At 42.3% G+C, this 13,591-nt stretch overlaps 1 protein-coding gene across 2 annotated transcripts in view; it reads right to left on the bottom strand.

Moving 5' to 3' along the window:
• Positions 1-13,332, bottom strand: part of PAQR8 (progestin and adipoQ receptor family member 8) — a 37,843-nt gene extending 24,511 nt beyond the window's left edge. Inside the window, exon 1 of one of the 2 annotated variants that reach the window (XM_039853342.1) lies at positions 13,181-13,332. The gene's annotated coding sequence lies outside the window, so the exon portion shown is untranslated. Of the gene's footprint in view, positions 1-13,034; positions 13,125-13,180 lie in introns of those variants that run through there. The other variant, XM_039853343.1, reaches the window with a different exon arrangement.
• Between the last annotated feature and the right edge of the window lie 259 nt (positions 13,333-13,591).

Here is a 13,591-nt window from a genome sequence, read left to right on the forward strand (position 1 = left end):
TTCTTCAATATTAAAGAAGATTGACAGTCATCGGAGAGTAAGTTAATTATAACTAGGCATTAAGTTTCTTGCTTTTGCATCTCATTGACACCGAATCTAAATTCAGCTTAATACAACTGCTATGACAGAATAGGAAGCCCTTAAGGACAGACTCTGGACTTCCATTTCCTTACATTCCCCTTGAGCATTAAGCATTTCATTTTTCCCATAAAAAGAATGAATTTAATTAGTTTTACTGACTAGCCAACCAACCTACAGACCTACTATGGGTTGAAAAGGATGTGTCGCGACCTCCAAACCCTCCACGAACCATCAGTTTAAACCGTTTTCCAGTCATCTGCTTTCCAGAAAGAGTTTAGCATTCTTGGGTGGTAACATTTCCGATCCCTTTGATTTGATTCTTGGGGAAAGAGGAGAGCTGGTCCCTAGCTGTTAGTGACCTAATGTGACCACAAGAAAAGCTCATGGGATTTTAGAGTGGGAAAGGCTTTAAAGAACACTTAATTAGCAAACAGCAAATAGATTTCAACCCTCATGCCAGCCTAGTTGGTAAGGGCTTCCAGGAGACCTGTATTGAGAGGCATTCCAGGCCTGGGCCGAGCTCAGAGGAAGAGGTGCTGTGACGGACTCACCATGTCTGCCACAGGCTCTTGAGGGAATCAAGACTCAGGAGGATGCTGTGGCACGGAGCCATGTATTTGCCATCTCGGAGCAAACTCAACATGGGAGAGCTAAGCAACTTGCAGTTCACTGTTTTTTCCACTTGACTTTTTAAAAAAGCGGAAGTCATATCGATTATAAAAAACTATTTTGAAATATTCACAATAAATGTTTAAAGAAAATACACATTCTCTGAAAAGGATACCAGCTGAGGTCCTCGCTGGCATGACCCAGAGAGAGCCAAAGGTGAAATTTCTAAGCTCTTCCTGACAAGTACCTCAACTGCACCTTGACTTAATACTAAAAGTACCACCTTTTAGTATTCCATGGGCAAGAGGGTTAAGAAGGATCTGGGTGGTCCTCCAGCAGTCACATGGCTTTCCACAATGGGACTGTGTGAGGGAGGGGGAAGGAAAAGAGACTGAAGTTTGAGAAGCAAGGAAATGCCAGTGATTCCAAAGACAAAGGAGACTGCTAAGCAGAAAAGTCAAAGCGATGCTTGTTTTGATAGGGAAAATGGAGAATCAATTTCTTGAACTTGAACTAGCTAAGCTTTCCTGAGACTATTCAACCAATAGTATTCACTTGCTTTCTGCTTTGCTCTTAACACTGATGGACCAAGTGGGCACATACAAGGCAAACGACATGGTTCCTTTCATAGCCAGCTTATATAACCTCTTTCCTCTCCCCTGAGGTGGGCGTGGACACCAGAGGCCAGGTCAGATCTCTGGAGAGACAGGGTTAGCCTCCCAACATCTACTCTGTGTTGTCAGCCAACTGGCTCCCAGGTGAGGAGAACATTTTTGGCAGTAACAGTAGTACACAGCAGGCAAGAGACCTTAAGAAAAGGCAAGGGAGAGGAGGCAGACATGTGATTCTGGAGACAAACACAATTAGCTGTGCTAGAAACAAACTGAAAAGACTCAGTGGGAAGATTGATTCCTTCTGCCAAGAGAGAACCAAAGGAAAATTCATTTTAAAAGAAGCCTTTTACTTTCCTTGGCAGCCCAATGACTGTCATATTTTCTGTTAAGCCCTTTTCATTGTGGATTTCACCAACATTTCAAACACTCTCAGAATAATGGTACTTTGTCAGTTCTGCTGCACAAACAGGATCCACTGTTCCTTTCATTCCTGGAGATGACAATTCCAAGCCTTTCACAGCTATTCTGTTCCTATGTACCTGAATAGACCCAATTTTGCAGCAATAGTAGGGTGTTTGAATTCACAGAAATCAACAGCCGTGTTTCTGGTAGTGCACACTTCTACTTCAAGGATCCAATTCCAGCCTGTAGGATTAGCTACAGCAGAGGGGTCTGGTGGCAACCGTCTAGCATGGTGATTAATAGGATGGGTTCTGGAGATAGGCATCTTAGGGTTGAATCTTGACTCTCCTACTTACTAGTTAGGTGACCTTGGGCAAGCAATTTAACTTCCTTGTGTCTCATTGTCTTCATCTATAAAATAAGGATATAATGGTACTTGACTGATAGGGTTGTAGTAAGGTTTAAAGAATTATCATAAGAGTCCTTATGTTTTAGCAATACATTCTGAAATGCTCATAAGTAATGGTATCTGCAGTTGACTTCAAAATCAAAGAAGTTGGTCCTAGGTTGATAATTGTTGAAGTTGGGGGATGGAAATGTGGAAGTTTATTATACCATTCTGTCCACCTCTGTCTGTTTGAAATTTTCTATAAAAGAAAGTTTTAAGAGAGGGAGAGAGAAGATAATCAGGTAAAACTGCTAGCACACAGCATGTGCTCAATAAATGTAATGTTATATATCAGAGAGGGTCTTGAAGGCATTGTTCCTAGGTCAAAGAAGCACCGTGATAGAATCCTGCTGCTCTAGAGACATGGGTGGTTCTTGGGCCAGCTATGGTGGGGGGAGTTGCATTGAGAACGTCATCGTCACTCCAGGTTGTCCATTGTCCAAACCTTTCACCATCTAACCTGTTTTAAGTTGATTACTATTAGTTTTCTATGCTTTGAAAGTTTTCTAAATCAACCACAACCAACAAATATTCATTGTCCCATATCTTTTCATCAGGTACACATAAGTACAAGTCAGAATTTCTGAGTCGGAGTTTAGATGAGCTGTTGGGTGGCTCCAAATTGACCTGCTAACACCCTGGCTGAGAGCAAAGCACTTTCAAGTGTTAATGGCCTGTGCAGCTATTTGACACACATATATGCGGTTCTGTAGGCATATGAAATAATGAAAAATAGCTTAACTGCTTTTTGTCCACAAAGTCTATGCCCCCAATAGGTTTAGGGAACCACATATATAAATTCACAGAGTTAGTCCTAGAAACTCCCAGCTTCTGGAATAATCCCTTAGACAGGGTGATGAGCAGGAGGGACAGGAAATCCCACCCTGGAACAACTCCAGGCCAATATGTACTCTAGGAGAGCCTGTAATTAAACCAAACACACCAGGTACAGTGTCTTCTCACAGACAAGAAATCTACATCTCAGCTCTGACACTTACTAACTGTAATGGCCTTGGGCTAGCCACTTCATTTTTGTTTTTCCCTCTGCAGACTGGAATATCTCCCTCCTAAAGTTGTTTCAGAGATTTAGAGAGAATGTAAGCATAGTGCACTGCACAGTGCCTGGCACATAGTAATTGTTCAAGACAAACAGCAATTTTGTGTCTCTGTATGTCCTCAAGTACAAGTAGATGTATTATAATAACTGCCTTTGAAATGTGATTAACATATTTAGACATAGTGGTTCTCCAGGTCATGAGGCATATCGCAGTCATGTCATTATAATTATAAACGGCTGAACATTTTTTTTCATGTGACCATTTTGATGCAGCTGCACTCAATCTTCTCCGCAGAGCTGATGTATAGATAACTATATATTATTGCCATCAGTACCTACATGTCCTCTCCTATGTGGCTCCCTCTCCTCCTTCCACAATATCTTTTAAATTAAAAAATAATTATAAAAAGTAAAAGGTCATGAGAAAAATACGGCCAAATTCATATCTTGCAAGGCCATTCCTGTTACTATTATGAAACACTTGTTGAGAGGGTTACTGGATGAGGTGGGTATAAATAATAAAGCTGGAACTCCATTAGCAAAGACTTTAATGGCAATGCAGTAGTAATCCAGCCTTCTCCAGGGAAGTTCAGGGCTAATCTAAAATCTTTATCTTCTTACCCTTAACCTTATCTAAAATTGGCACTCCCTTTTCCCTTACCCTGATTTATTATTCTTCATAGCATTTTTCACCTAAAATATTTCCTGATTTACTTGTTTATTGTCTGTCTCCTCCCAAGAGAATATGTGTTACATGAAAGCAGGGATCTCGATCATCTCTGTGCCAAGCACATAGTAGGCCTTTGAAAAATATTTTCTAACGAATGATTTCCTTTTCTCCAAACAGTCACTGCAAAAAGAAATCTAGATCTGAAATCCTGCCTTCTGTATTTCTTATGTAGCTGACCCAGTGCAGAAGAAAGAGTATAAACAAATAAACATATAATACGTGAAGTGGTACCTCATGATATGGACAGAAATGAAGCAAAATGAAGTGATTTCCTCGGGGCCTTATACGCATGTGCAAATGCCATTCTGGTTTTGGCCTCTGTGCTGTTCCCCAAGCTGGTTTCTCCATGAAAAATGCCCACTTCTTCATCTAAATGTCACCCCTTTCAAGATCTCACACAGGTTAACTCTTCTGAATTATATACCAACTATGAAAGCCTGTTTCTAAACTGAGTGACACACACCTGCCACCAGTGCTTCAAGGCCCAGTACTTACCTATAGACAATCTAAATTTGCTTACTCTTTCACATTAAAAAAAAAAAAAAAATTTGATGCTCCAAATGTATTATAGGCTCCTTAAGTACAAAAACCATGCATTATGCTTCTCTTGTATCCCTCAAAGACTCTAGCACAGTATTAGGCACTGATTAAATGGTCAAAAAATCCCTGTATATGAACTGATAGATTTCCTATTTGAACCCTACCTCTGCCACTCTGGCATGATTCCATTTATACTCTTAAGAATATCTATTTCTTTCTTCTTCTTCTTCTTCTTCTTCCCAAGTTCTCCACTGTCAGAGTGACTACTCAGCTGTAAAGATCCAAAATGATTAGCATCCCAGATGAGACAGAACATTGTCAGGACACTGTGTGAATTGAGAGCAGCAACTAAGAAAGCAACATTACTTCCGGGGACATAAGACACAAACAACAAATCATCATCCAGGATGTTTTAAAGAGAAAGAATGAAAGGTCATGCAATTCAAGAAATACTTATAGCACTTCATGAACTAACCTGAATCTCTTCATCAAAATGAGATTTGATGAATTTGTTTCTACCCTCCTGAAATACTATTCAGTTTCAATGTCATTCTTGGAGCTTCACCTGAACCTGTCTGTCTGGGTGACATTCTAGTACTAAAGCCAATTCCAACCTTTGCATTAGCCCAGGCACGAAACCGACTAATTTCACTCTCTAAAGTGCTCAGCATTCATGGCAACTCAAGAGAATAATATTAATGCCATTATCTTGCTTAAGTGCAGGAATAGAAAAACTAAGATGGGACTCCTGGAATGAATTCTTAGGACAGAGTTAAATAAACCATGGAGAATATAAATTTTCTAATTCAAGAGCCATTACACGTTGATTTTTATGTCATTTTCCATTTTCTTCCATATTTTGCACAGCTTTACTCTTTAGAATGAGCCTAAAACAAAAATGAGAAGATAGTTTTCACCAGCAAAGTTTCATTTCTCACACACACAAAAAATGATCTATAGGCAATAGTCAGCAGAGTAAGTGTATTTTAATTCCATCTTCAACTGGTTTAGGTAAGTATAGCCTTGTTTCCTGACTGTAGACTTATCTTGAACCTCTTAAGTATTCTCTTAGACCCCAAAGATCAGGTACTAAGGATAGGGTAAATACATAGTTTTGAGCTACTGATGAAAAGCAACAAATTCTCTATTCTTTAAAAATAGAGATTTTTTTTTCTTGTTTTTCTTAATCTTCTCCTACATCACCCTAGGAAGATAAATGTCAGTATCCTTAATGCTAGCTGTGTCTCAATATCAATAAAAACCTCTTAAATCATGTAACCCTAGCTCTGGCCACTTTTAAATTTTTACAGTCCTAGGAACTAGAGATTGGTTACAGTCAGGCACTGGCTCAGCCTAGAAAGAGGGGAGAGCTAACGTGGCTCGTCTCTGAGTGGGCTTGTCCCCAAATCTTGAAGTTTCCTATCACCTCTATTATATATTAACATTCTTCATAATTATTATTAATTTGCTCATTTATCAAATACTACTCTGATAGAGTATTGAATCCTTCTCAGAAAATAGGGATAGTTATTAGTTATCTAGATGGCTGGGAAATTTGTACCTTCCCAGACAGGCAGAGAAGAAAAGTCTTCCTTAAGCCCCAGGCTTAAATCACCCTGATCATCCAACCCGGGGAGAGCGGCTCCTCGCCTTTGGGGAAGTGTAGTTTCTAACTATCACGTGGGATATAGTGAAGTCTATTTCTTCCGCTCTAACCTTCTGAGTGAGGAACCAACCGGCGTCCTCCTATTGACCTGTGCTTTGCTTTGCTTTGGCCTGGTGATTTTAGCTCTGTGCGAAGGTATTAAGGAGCAATGATAAATACTTTCCCTTTTGAAGTGGAAGGTCATCTCTAAAACTTATCTCCAAACTATAACCTCCATAAGGGTAAGGATTGCATTTTTTCTCATCATTCTATCCCCAGTATGTAGCATAGGCCCTGACCCTTAATATTTGATGAATGAATGAATGAACAACACATTCTCTGGTTCCCAGACCACTGAGAAGCCCATCAAGATCTCACTCTACAATGGTTAAGTGTTCGGGTTCCTCCTCAGCCAGAATACCCTAGCCACACCATAAATTTCAGTAATTCATGACATTGAGGATCACAAAGAGCCCGGGCAAGTTTCCTTAAAGCAGATCTGGGAAGCAGAAAGGACTTTCCTCCTTTATGCACTGGGTGGGATGGGGTGGGGCTGGAGGGTTTCTAGCCACACACAGAAGGAAAGATGAGCAGAAGCTACTAGTACTAGGATGTTATGGGCTGAATGTTTGTGTCCCTACCTATTCTTATATTGAAGTCCTAATCTCCAATGTAATGGTATTTGAATCTGGGGCCTTTGGAAACTAATTAGAGCGACTCACTCTCTTGCTCAAGAGCATTTGCTCAGCACTTGCTCTCTGTCTCTCTCTCTGCCATCTGAAAACACAGCAAGAAAAGTGGCCATTGCAAAGCAGGAAGAGAGCCCTCTCCAGGAACTGTATATACTGGCACCTTGAACTTGAACCTCCCAACCTCCAGAACTGTGAGAAATAAATTTCTGTTGTTCAAGACACCCAGTCTGTGGAATTTGGTTATGGCAGCCTGAGCTAAGACATAGGGCCATTTCTCTGCTACTTAAACTGCCTCTAGAGACAGGAGTCCAGAAGCTAGAGAAATGCCAACGAACTAGTACTGGGGCAACAGAGAACACAAATAAAGAATATGAGCTTGCTGTCAGAGTGCCACTCCCTGGGCAAGTCACAAACTCTCTGCATTTCAGTTTCCTCATCTGTGAAAAGGAGCTAATAAGAGTAATCTCATCGGATCGTTCTGAGAATTTTATGAGGTAATATAAATATACTTCCTGATACTAGTAAGTGCTCAGTCAATAATTATTTTTATAGTGCCATACTCTTGCTCTAGTTGCAGTTCCTTGTCACAAGGTCTGCTAAATCAGAGGGGACAGAAAGATGTGGTCAACAGAGCCCTGTACCAGTCATCAGAAGCTCTAGGTTTGAGCCTCTGTTTTTGCCATTTTCTTATTGTGACTTTGACAAATTTCTTACCCTCTCCAACTTCAAGTTTCCTTCATCGGTAAAAAAGTCAATATGATGATATCTGCTCTCTGTGCCTCATAGGATGGTTGCAAAAACATATTCGAAAAGGTATGTAAAAGTACTTTGAGATCTATCCAGCAAATGCTCACACAGAAAGCATTTGCTGGATAGATTCAAGAGGTAAATTTGTGAATATTAACACCTCTAAGGCTCTAAAACAAAGTTTTTCGAACTTTTTGGACTAAAACCCATTAGAAGAAACATATTTTACAAAGCAAACAGGCATACATTCATCACTAAAACAAAAACTGAACAAAATAATATTTGTTACTTCGATATTTTTAATTCAGTTTTCTTCCTTTTTTTCTTTTAATGCAGGTCATAAATTTCATAAGGAATGGTTCTGACCCTCAACTCTCACTGGGCATAAGAATCATCCAAGGAGCACTTTAAAAATCTGATGCCCAGGCCCTACCCACTGGTTTGGGGCCTGGGCATCAGCATTCTAAGACAGCCCTTGGTGATTCTATTGTATAGCCGGGGCTGAGCACCACAAAACTCATGGTTTCTAGCTTACAGTTAAAAAACCACTGGGTTATTTACATCCCTGTCTGCTAACCACTCTCCACACCCAGAATGTTGCCCCATTCGCACCATGCTGAATCTCTGCTGATAACTGAGTGAATTACTTACTCATGTGGCTTCTGTGTGCTCCAGGAAAACAAAGGAGGGAGACTGGGCTTTATGGAAGGCCTCCTTTCTCCTCCCAGATGGCTGGGTAACTCCATGCAGAGCAAAAATTGGAGTGGATTTGGAGGATTTTGCTAAAAGTGAAGGATCCTGCAAGAACTTTTTGCTTGAGTAGGAGCGGCTAAGGAAGAATAAAGAAAATTGCTCCTTGCCTCTTCTGACCATGCAAAGATAGGGGTCTCAGTAGATCTTTGGAGATAAGCTCAGTCAAAGGGGGCTTCGTGGCCTGGCTATCTCCTTCTTCCAGGTGTAGCCCAGATGAAACAGAAAGCTCCTCCATCCTCAGCTTGCCTTTACTCTATAGAAGAGAGGTCTAGGGGACTGTCCTGTTCACCTGGTTGGAGAGATGTGCAGCCTACACTTAGCTGCCTAGCAGAAGCAGGGCAGAACCTGGGCCAGAATGCAAAAGAAACCACGGATGCTGGAGGCCATAAGTCTATGTCCCTGCCCTTTTCTTGGACACATGGATGAGATCAAGAAACCTGGACTGGTTCTGCACACAATTGGTTAAAAAACCAAAGCTGCATCTGTTGGAGCATTTACTAACCAGACATAATACTAAGAGTTACCATTTACTGGGTACCTTCTCTGTGTTAAGTATCTCATTTAATTCTACAATATCTCTTCATACATGCATTTTATAGATTTTCAGGTTTCAGGAACTCATCCAGGGTTGTACATTTAATCAACCAGGATGCTAATTCAGGTTGATTCCCCCACTCCAGATCCTATGCTCTAGTCCAGGGTTTCTCAGCTCTGCTGACATTTGGGGCTGAATAATTCTTTGTTATGAGAGGTTGTCTTGTGTATTATAAGATGCTTAGCAGCACTTCCGGCCTCTACCCATTAGATGCCAGTAACATCTGTCCACCTTCCAGTTGTAACAATCAAAAATGTCTCCTCTCCTCCCCATTAAGAACCACTGTTCTAGTCTAACCCATCATTGTTTCCTGGTACTTTTTAAGTGCAACAATAATATCACCCTACCCTATAATTATATATCATTTTACAATGCACCAAGTACTTTTACAGCCAGTTTCTTTTCATGGCATCCAAGTGCATGGCAGGATTTAATCTTGAAAGAGTTAACCCACTTCAAAATATGGACACTACTGAGAGAGCTATATACTTAGCCTTCTCCAAGATATTGAGAGAAAAGAACATGAGTGAAATCCATTTAATCTTTGGCCCCATAAGCCATTAGGAGAAAAACTTTTGCTAATGCACTGTCCTAAAATAGCACATTATGTGAACTTCTGCAGGACAAAGTGTGTTCTTTGTACTTCTCTTTATCTCCTGTACATACTTGCCTAAAACACAGAGAACTCTTACTAAATGTCAAGCATTTCATGAAACATCTAATCACGATCCTTAACTATTTGATAAAACAGTGCTAAATTATATTTCCACGTTTTGTATCTTCCTAATTTACACATATATTTTAATAAAATTCATAAATCTAAAAAAAATTAATGGCAATATTTATGGAAAAGCTAAAAGCACAGTGCCAGATTATTTTTCTCTGACATTTGAAAAACAAAGCAGAGCAAAATTCGAGTTTAACTGAAGCAAATGTTTGCTGGAATCATCCCTCTCAATACAGGCCAAGATAACTGCAGCTATTTCATTAGAATATTTGATTGGACCAAAGGGAAAAATTATAAGAGAAACTTTTAAACTTTTTTTTGTATAGATTTTTACTAAACTATTATACCTTATACACAATCAGAACAGGAATGTTTGGTTTTAAAAATATTTGAATTCAAAATAAAGTAGCTGGCTACAGTTGCTTTTAAGGTCACTCTTTAAAAACTCCTAAGAGTCCAGGAGAATAAAAACAAAATGTTCTCATTCATATATTCATTTGCAAAGCCCAGCTGAAGGGAATATTAGTATCTGGGAAATAATAAATTTGTACATGGCCTCAAAGGAATTTTAATATAACTATCAATAAACAATAACGAAAATTGCTAGACTCTATGGAGCGCTTGTTATGTGTCAGGCACTGAACTCAGTGTTTACATGCATAAATTGTATGAAATCTTCATCACAGCCCCATGAGGTATATACTCATTAGCATCTTCACTTTAAGGTAAGAAAACTGAAGCCAAAAGGGATGAAGTAACTTGCCCAAGATCATTGCTAGATCAAGATTTAAGTGATGGCTGTTTGAAGCTGTATGTTATAGAACCTATATAAAAAAAAATGAGAATTTAGGGAAACAACAGAAGAAAAGGAGTATATTCATTTTTCATACTGTGTGCTATGTAATCCCAAGACTGAAATGGATTTTTAGAAATTCTCTTCCCTTGTTTCTATATAGATCCTTTCACACAAAAATTCAAGTACCAGGATTAACGACACACATGGATCAAGTGCCTTTCTGGGTGCCTCTCATGTGAGAAAATAAATCTTTTGTTGTCTGTTAAAATGCACAGTGATTGAAACGGGCCTGGTAAAGAGTACCTACAAGGGGAAAAGAAAGGCTTTTATTTTCCCTTGGTCAATAAGCCATAAAGTATAATAATAAGGTGATAGGTCCAACTTTTTTACACATATACAAAAGCATAAACATGCAGATGAAGGCTGCACTTCAATTACTTTCCAATGCTAAACACATGCACGTGCCTTTACTGGATGCCATCTTCGGAACTGCCAGTCCTTCAAGAGGACTCTCATTACTTTAATGGGCATACTTCCTCTTACCAACCTCGACTACCCCTCAGAGGCCACAGTTGGCCCCACAAAGTGTTTGGCTCTTTCCCAGCTGAGGAAGGTTTGCCATCAGGAGGCAATTCAGTTAAATGCATTGCAAACTCAAGGCAAAGCCAAAGCACGAGTTCCAAAATTATTCTCAGCAATGACAGCATCACTAGAATCAGTACACAGCTTGCCAAGATGAGGCTTCTGAAGGGGAGAAATACTCACATGAATGTATAAATACTGGCATATTTCTTTTAACATTTGAATAAAGAATTGGAAGAATAGGCTAACTTTATGTCCAAGTGAATAAATAGGCTGCTGCAATAATGATAATGCAGTTTTTGTGCAAGGTTCTGACCACTCCCTTAATTAAAAAAAGCTTGCCCTGAAATAATACTTGTAAAATGCATAAATCGCTTTCCCATTAACTTAATTATTATTGAAGATTTCCTTTTCATAAAGAAAAAAAAATGCAGGCCCAACAAATGCCAACATAGTCCTTGATCCTCCTAGGAAGCCCAAATCTGTGTGTCAGAAGATGCGCTCATATTCAGATCACAAAAGGAAAGGAGCGGAGGGCATCTCTCTTCCTCTGGTCCGCTGAAACCCAGGAACCTTCCAATAGAGAAACTCATATAACAGAATCCTGGGCCCTGGGTCTTCTTGAATTAGCTATTATATCAAATAAACTAATTACCATATATAAAGGGAGCTGGCACCTAAGACAAACAAACAAACAAACAAAAAACAAAGAACATAAAGCAAACAGATACTGCCCTGGTCATTTGCGTGTCTTTAGAGGCACACCTTAGGTAGTCATCCACTGAAGTCCTAAGCAGCCAACTCCCTTGCCAGGTGACCTGGTCAAGGGTACAGCAGCTCAGGGGTGGGTACAGATTGTAGACATCTTAAGAGGGCAAAGGCAGTCCACTTTCCAAGTAGGTAATTTCCTATTAACTTCAGTAAGGGAGCCCTCATCAACACAAATAATCCGCAAACTGTACAATACTCCTCATGTTTACTTGGCTGAGAATTGCGTGCATTTGTGGGTAGTGTGTGTGTGTGTTGCTGATTTTCCTTCAGATTTTACTCAAAAACAGCCCCTTACAGAGTACAGGAGAATGGGGGAGCAAGTATCACATGTGGATCTAAAAATTGCACATACCTTTATTATGAGTTATGCGTAAATCACACATACGGGTAGACCTTAACCTGTACAACTGAAATCTCACTCGATAACTATTCCTTTAAGCCCAGACTTTTCTCATCGCGTCCCTGACCAAAATCACTTCTAATCCAGCTCAACAATACAGGGTGCAACAAACAGCCTGTCCGGGCCTGCGGGTCTCCCCCTTGTTAGTCGGTGCCAGAGGGATCAGAGGGTCCCCGCGCCAGATCAGCAAGGTGCTCCCTTCCCTAGCCTCTCCCGCCCAAATTCGCACCACTCCCCGAGCTTACTGAGTGCGGGGGCCCCACCTGCCCCGTCTGAGGTTGCCGGGTCTTGCTCTCTCGAGTAGCTGCCCTCTTGGGAATGTTCATGACCCCATTCTACCAAGGGGGCTGAGTTCTCTTGGCCTGGACTTTCCCGAGTCCCTGCCCCAGAACCCATCCAGCCACCTCGGACACCCAGCCGCGGCATTCTATCTCTCCAACCCCCTATCCTCTGTAATTTAACCAGCCGCCCCCCCCGGCTCTCCCACAACTCCTTCACCCACTCTGTTGGAAGCCCTTCCATCTTTCTCCCGAGAAGCCACGCTTGGCCCCTACCCTTTCCAGGGGGATCCTCCCTCAACTCCCCGATCCCGCCCCGCCCGCCTTGGGTTTCCTCTCCTCCGCACACCCCTCTCAGGTTCTGTTCACCTCCGCCTTGCAGAGGGCGCCCCAAGAATGCTGACAGGGCATTCCTGGTTCCGCCCCCTCGGGTGGAACACCCCCCGCACGGGAGCTTCCCAACGTCGCGGTCCTAACCCGCCGCCTCGCCATCAGGGTTGGGATTCGGAGAGTTTCCAACACCGAGCACTGACAACCCGCCCCCGGGCTTCCTCAACATCACCCTACCGAACGCCTCTCCGGGTTCGGAGTCTGGGGCTCCCCTACGTCGCGATCCTGACATTCCGCCCAGCGTGCTCGCGCCCCGGAGCTCCCCAACAGCGCGGTCCTGATCCGTCGCCCCACCCGCTCCGCGCCTCCCGCGACCGACTCACTGTCAGGGGCAGCGGCTGAGTCTGTGCGCGCAGTCCAGCCTGGCCCAGCCCGCGCTCCCGCTCGGTGCCCGGCTACCAGCTTCTCGCAGGCGGCTGTGACCCCTGCCCGCGCAGAGCTGGGGAGCGGCAGGGAAAAGGGGACGGCCGGGGGCGGGCGGCGCCCAGCTCCGCCCCTTCCCGGCCTGGAGGCGGGGTGCGCAGACCCGAGCACCCACCGCTGAGGCCAGTGCTGCCGCCGCGGAGGAAGTAGGCTGACGCTTCTTCCTTCCACACAGGGCTCAGACCCGCACAGCCCCTTTTCAGCTGCTAAAGGCCCGAGGGGTTGGGAGAGAAAGGAACATGTTAACCGCTGTCCGGTTCCTTCCAAGAACCCGGCCCAGGGGGCCAGCTCCCAAGTCTTTCAGGATGGGG

The sequence above is a fragment of the Pteropus medius genome, unplaced genomic scaffold (genome assembly GCF_902729225.1).
Source record: "Pteropus medius unplaced genomic scaffold, Ma_sr-lr_union100, whole genome shotgun sequence".
NCBI lineage: Eukaryota > Metazoa > Chordata > Mammalia > Chiroptera > Pteropodidae > Pteropus > Pteropus medius.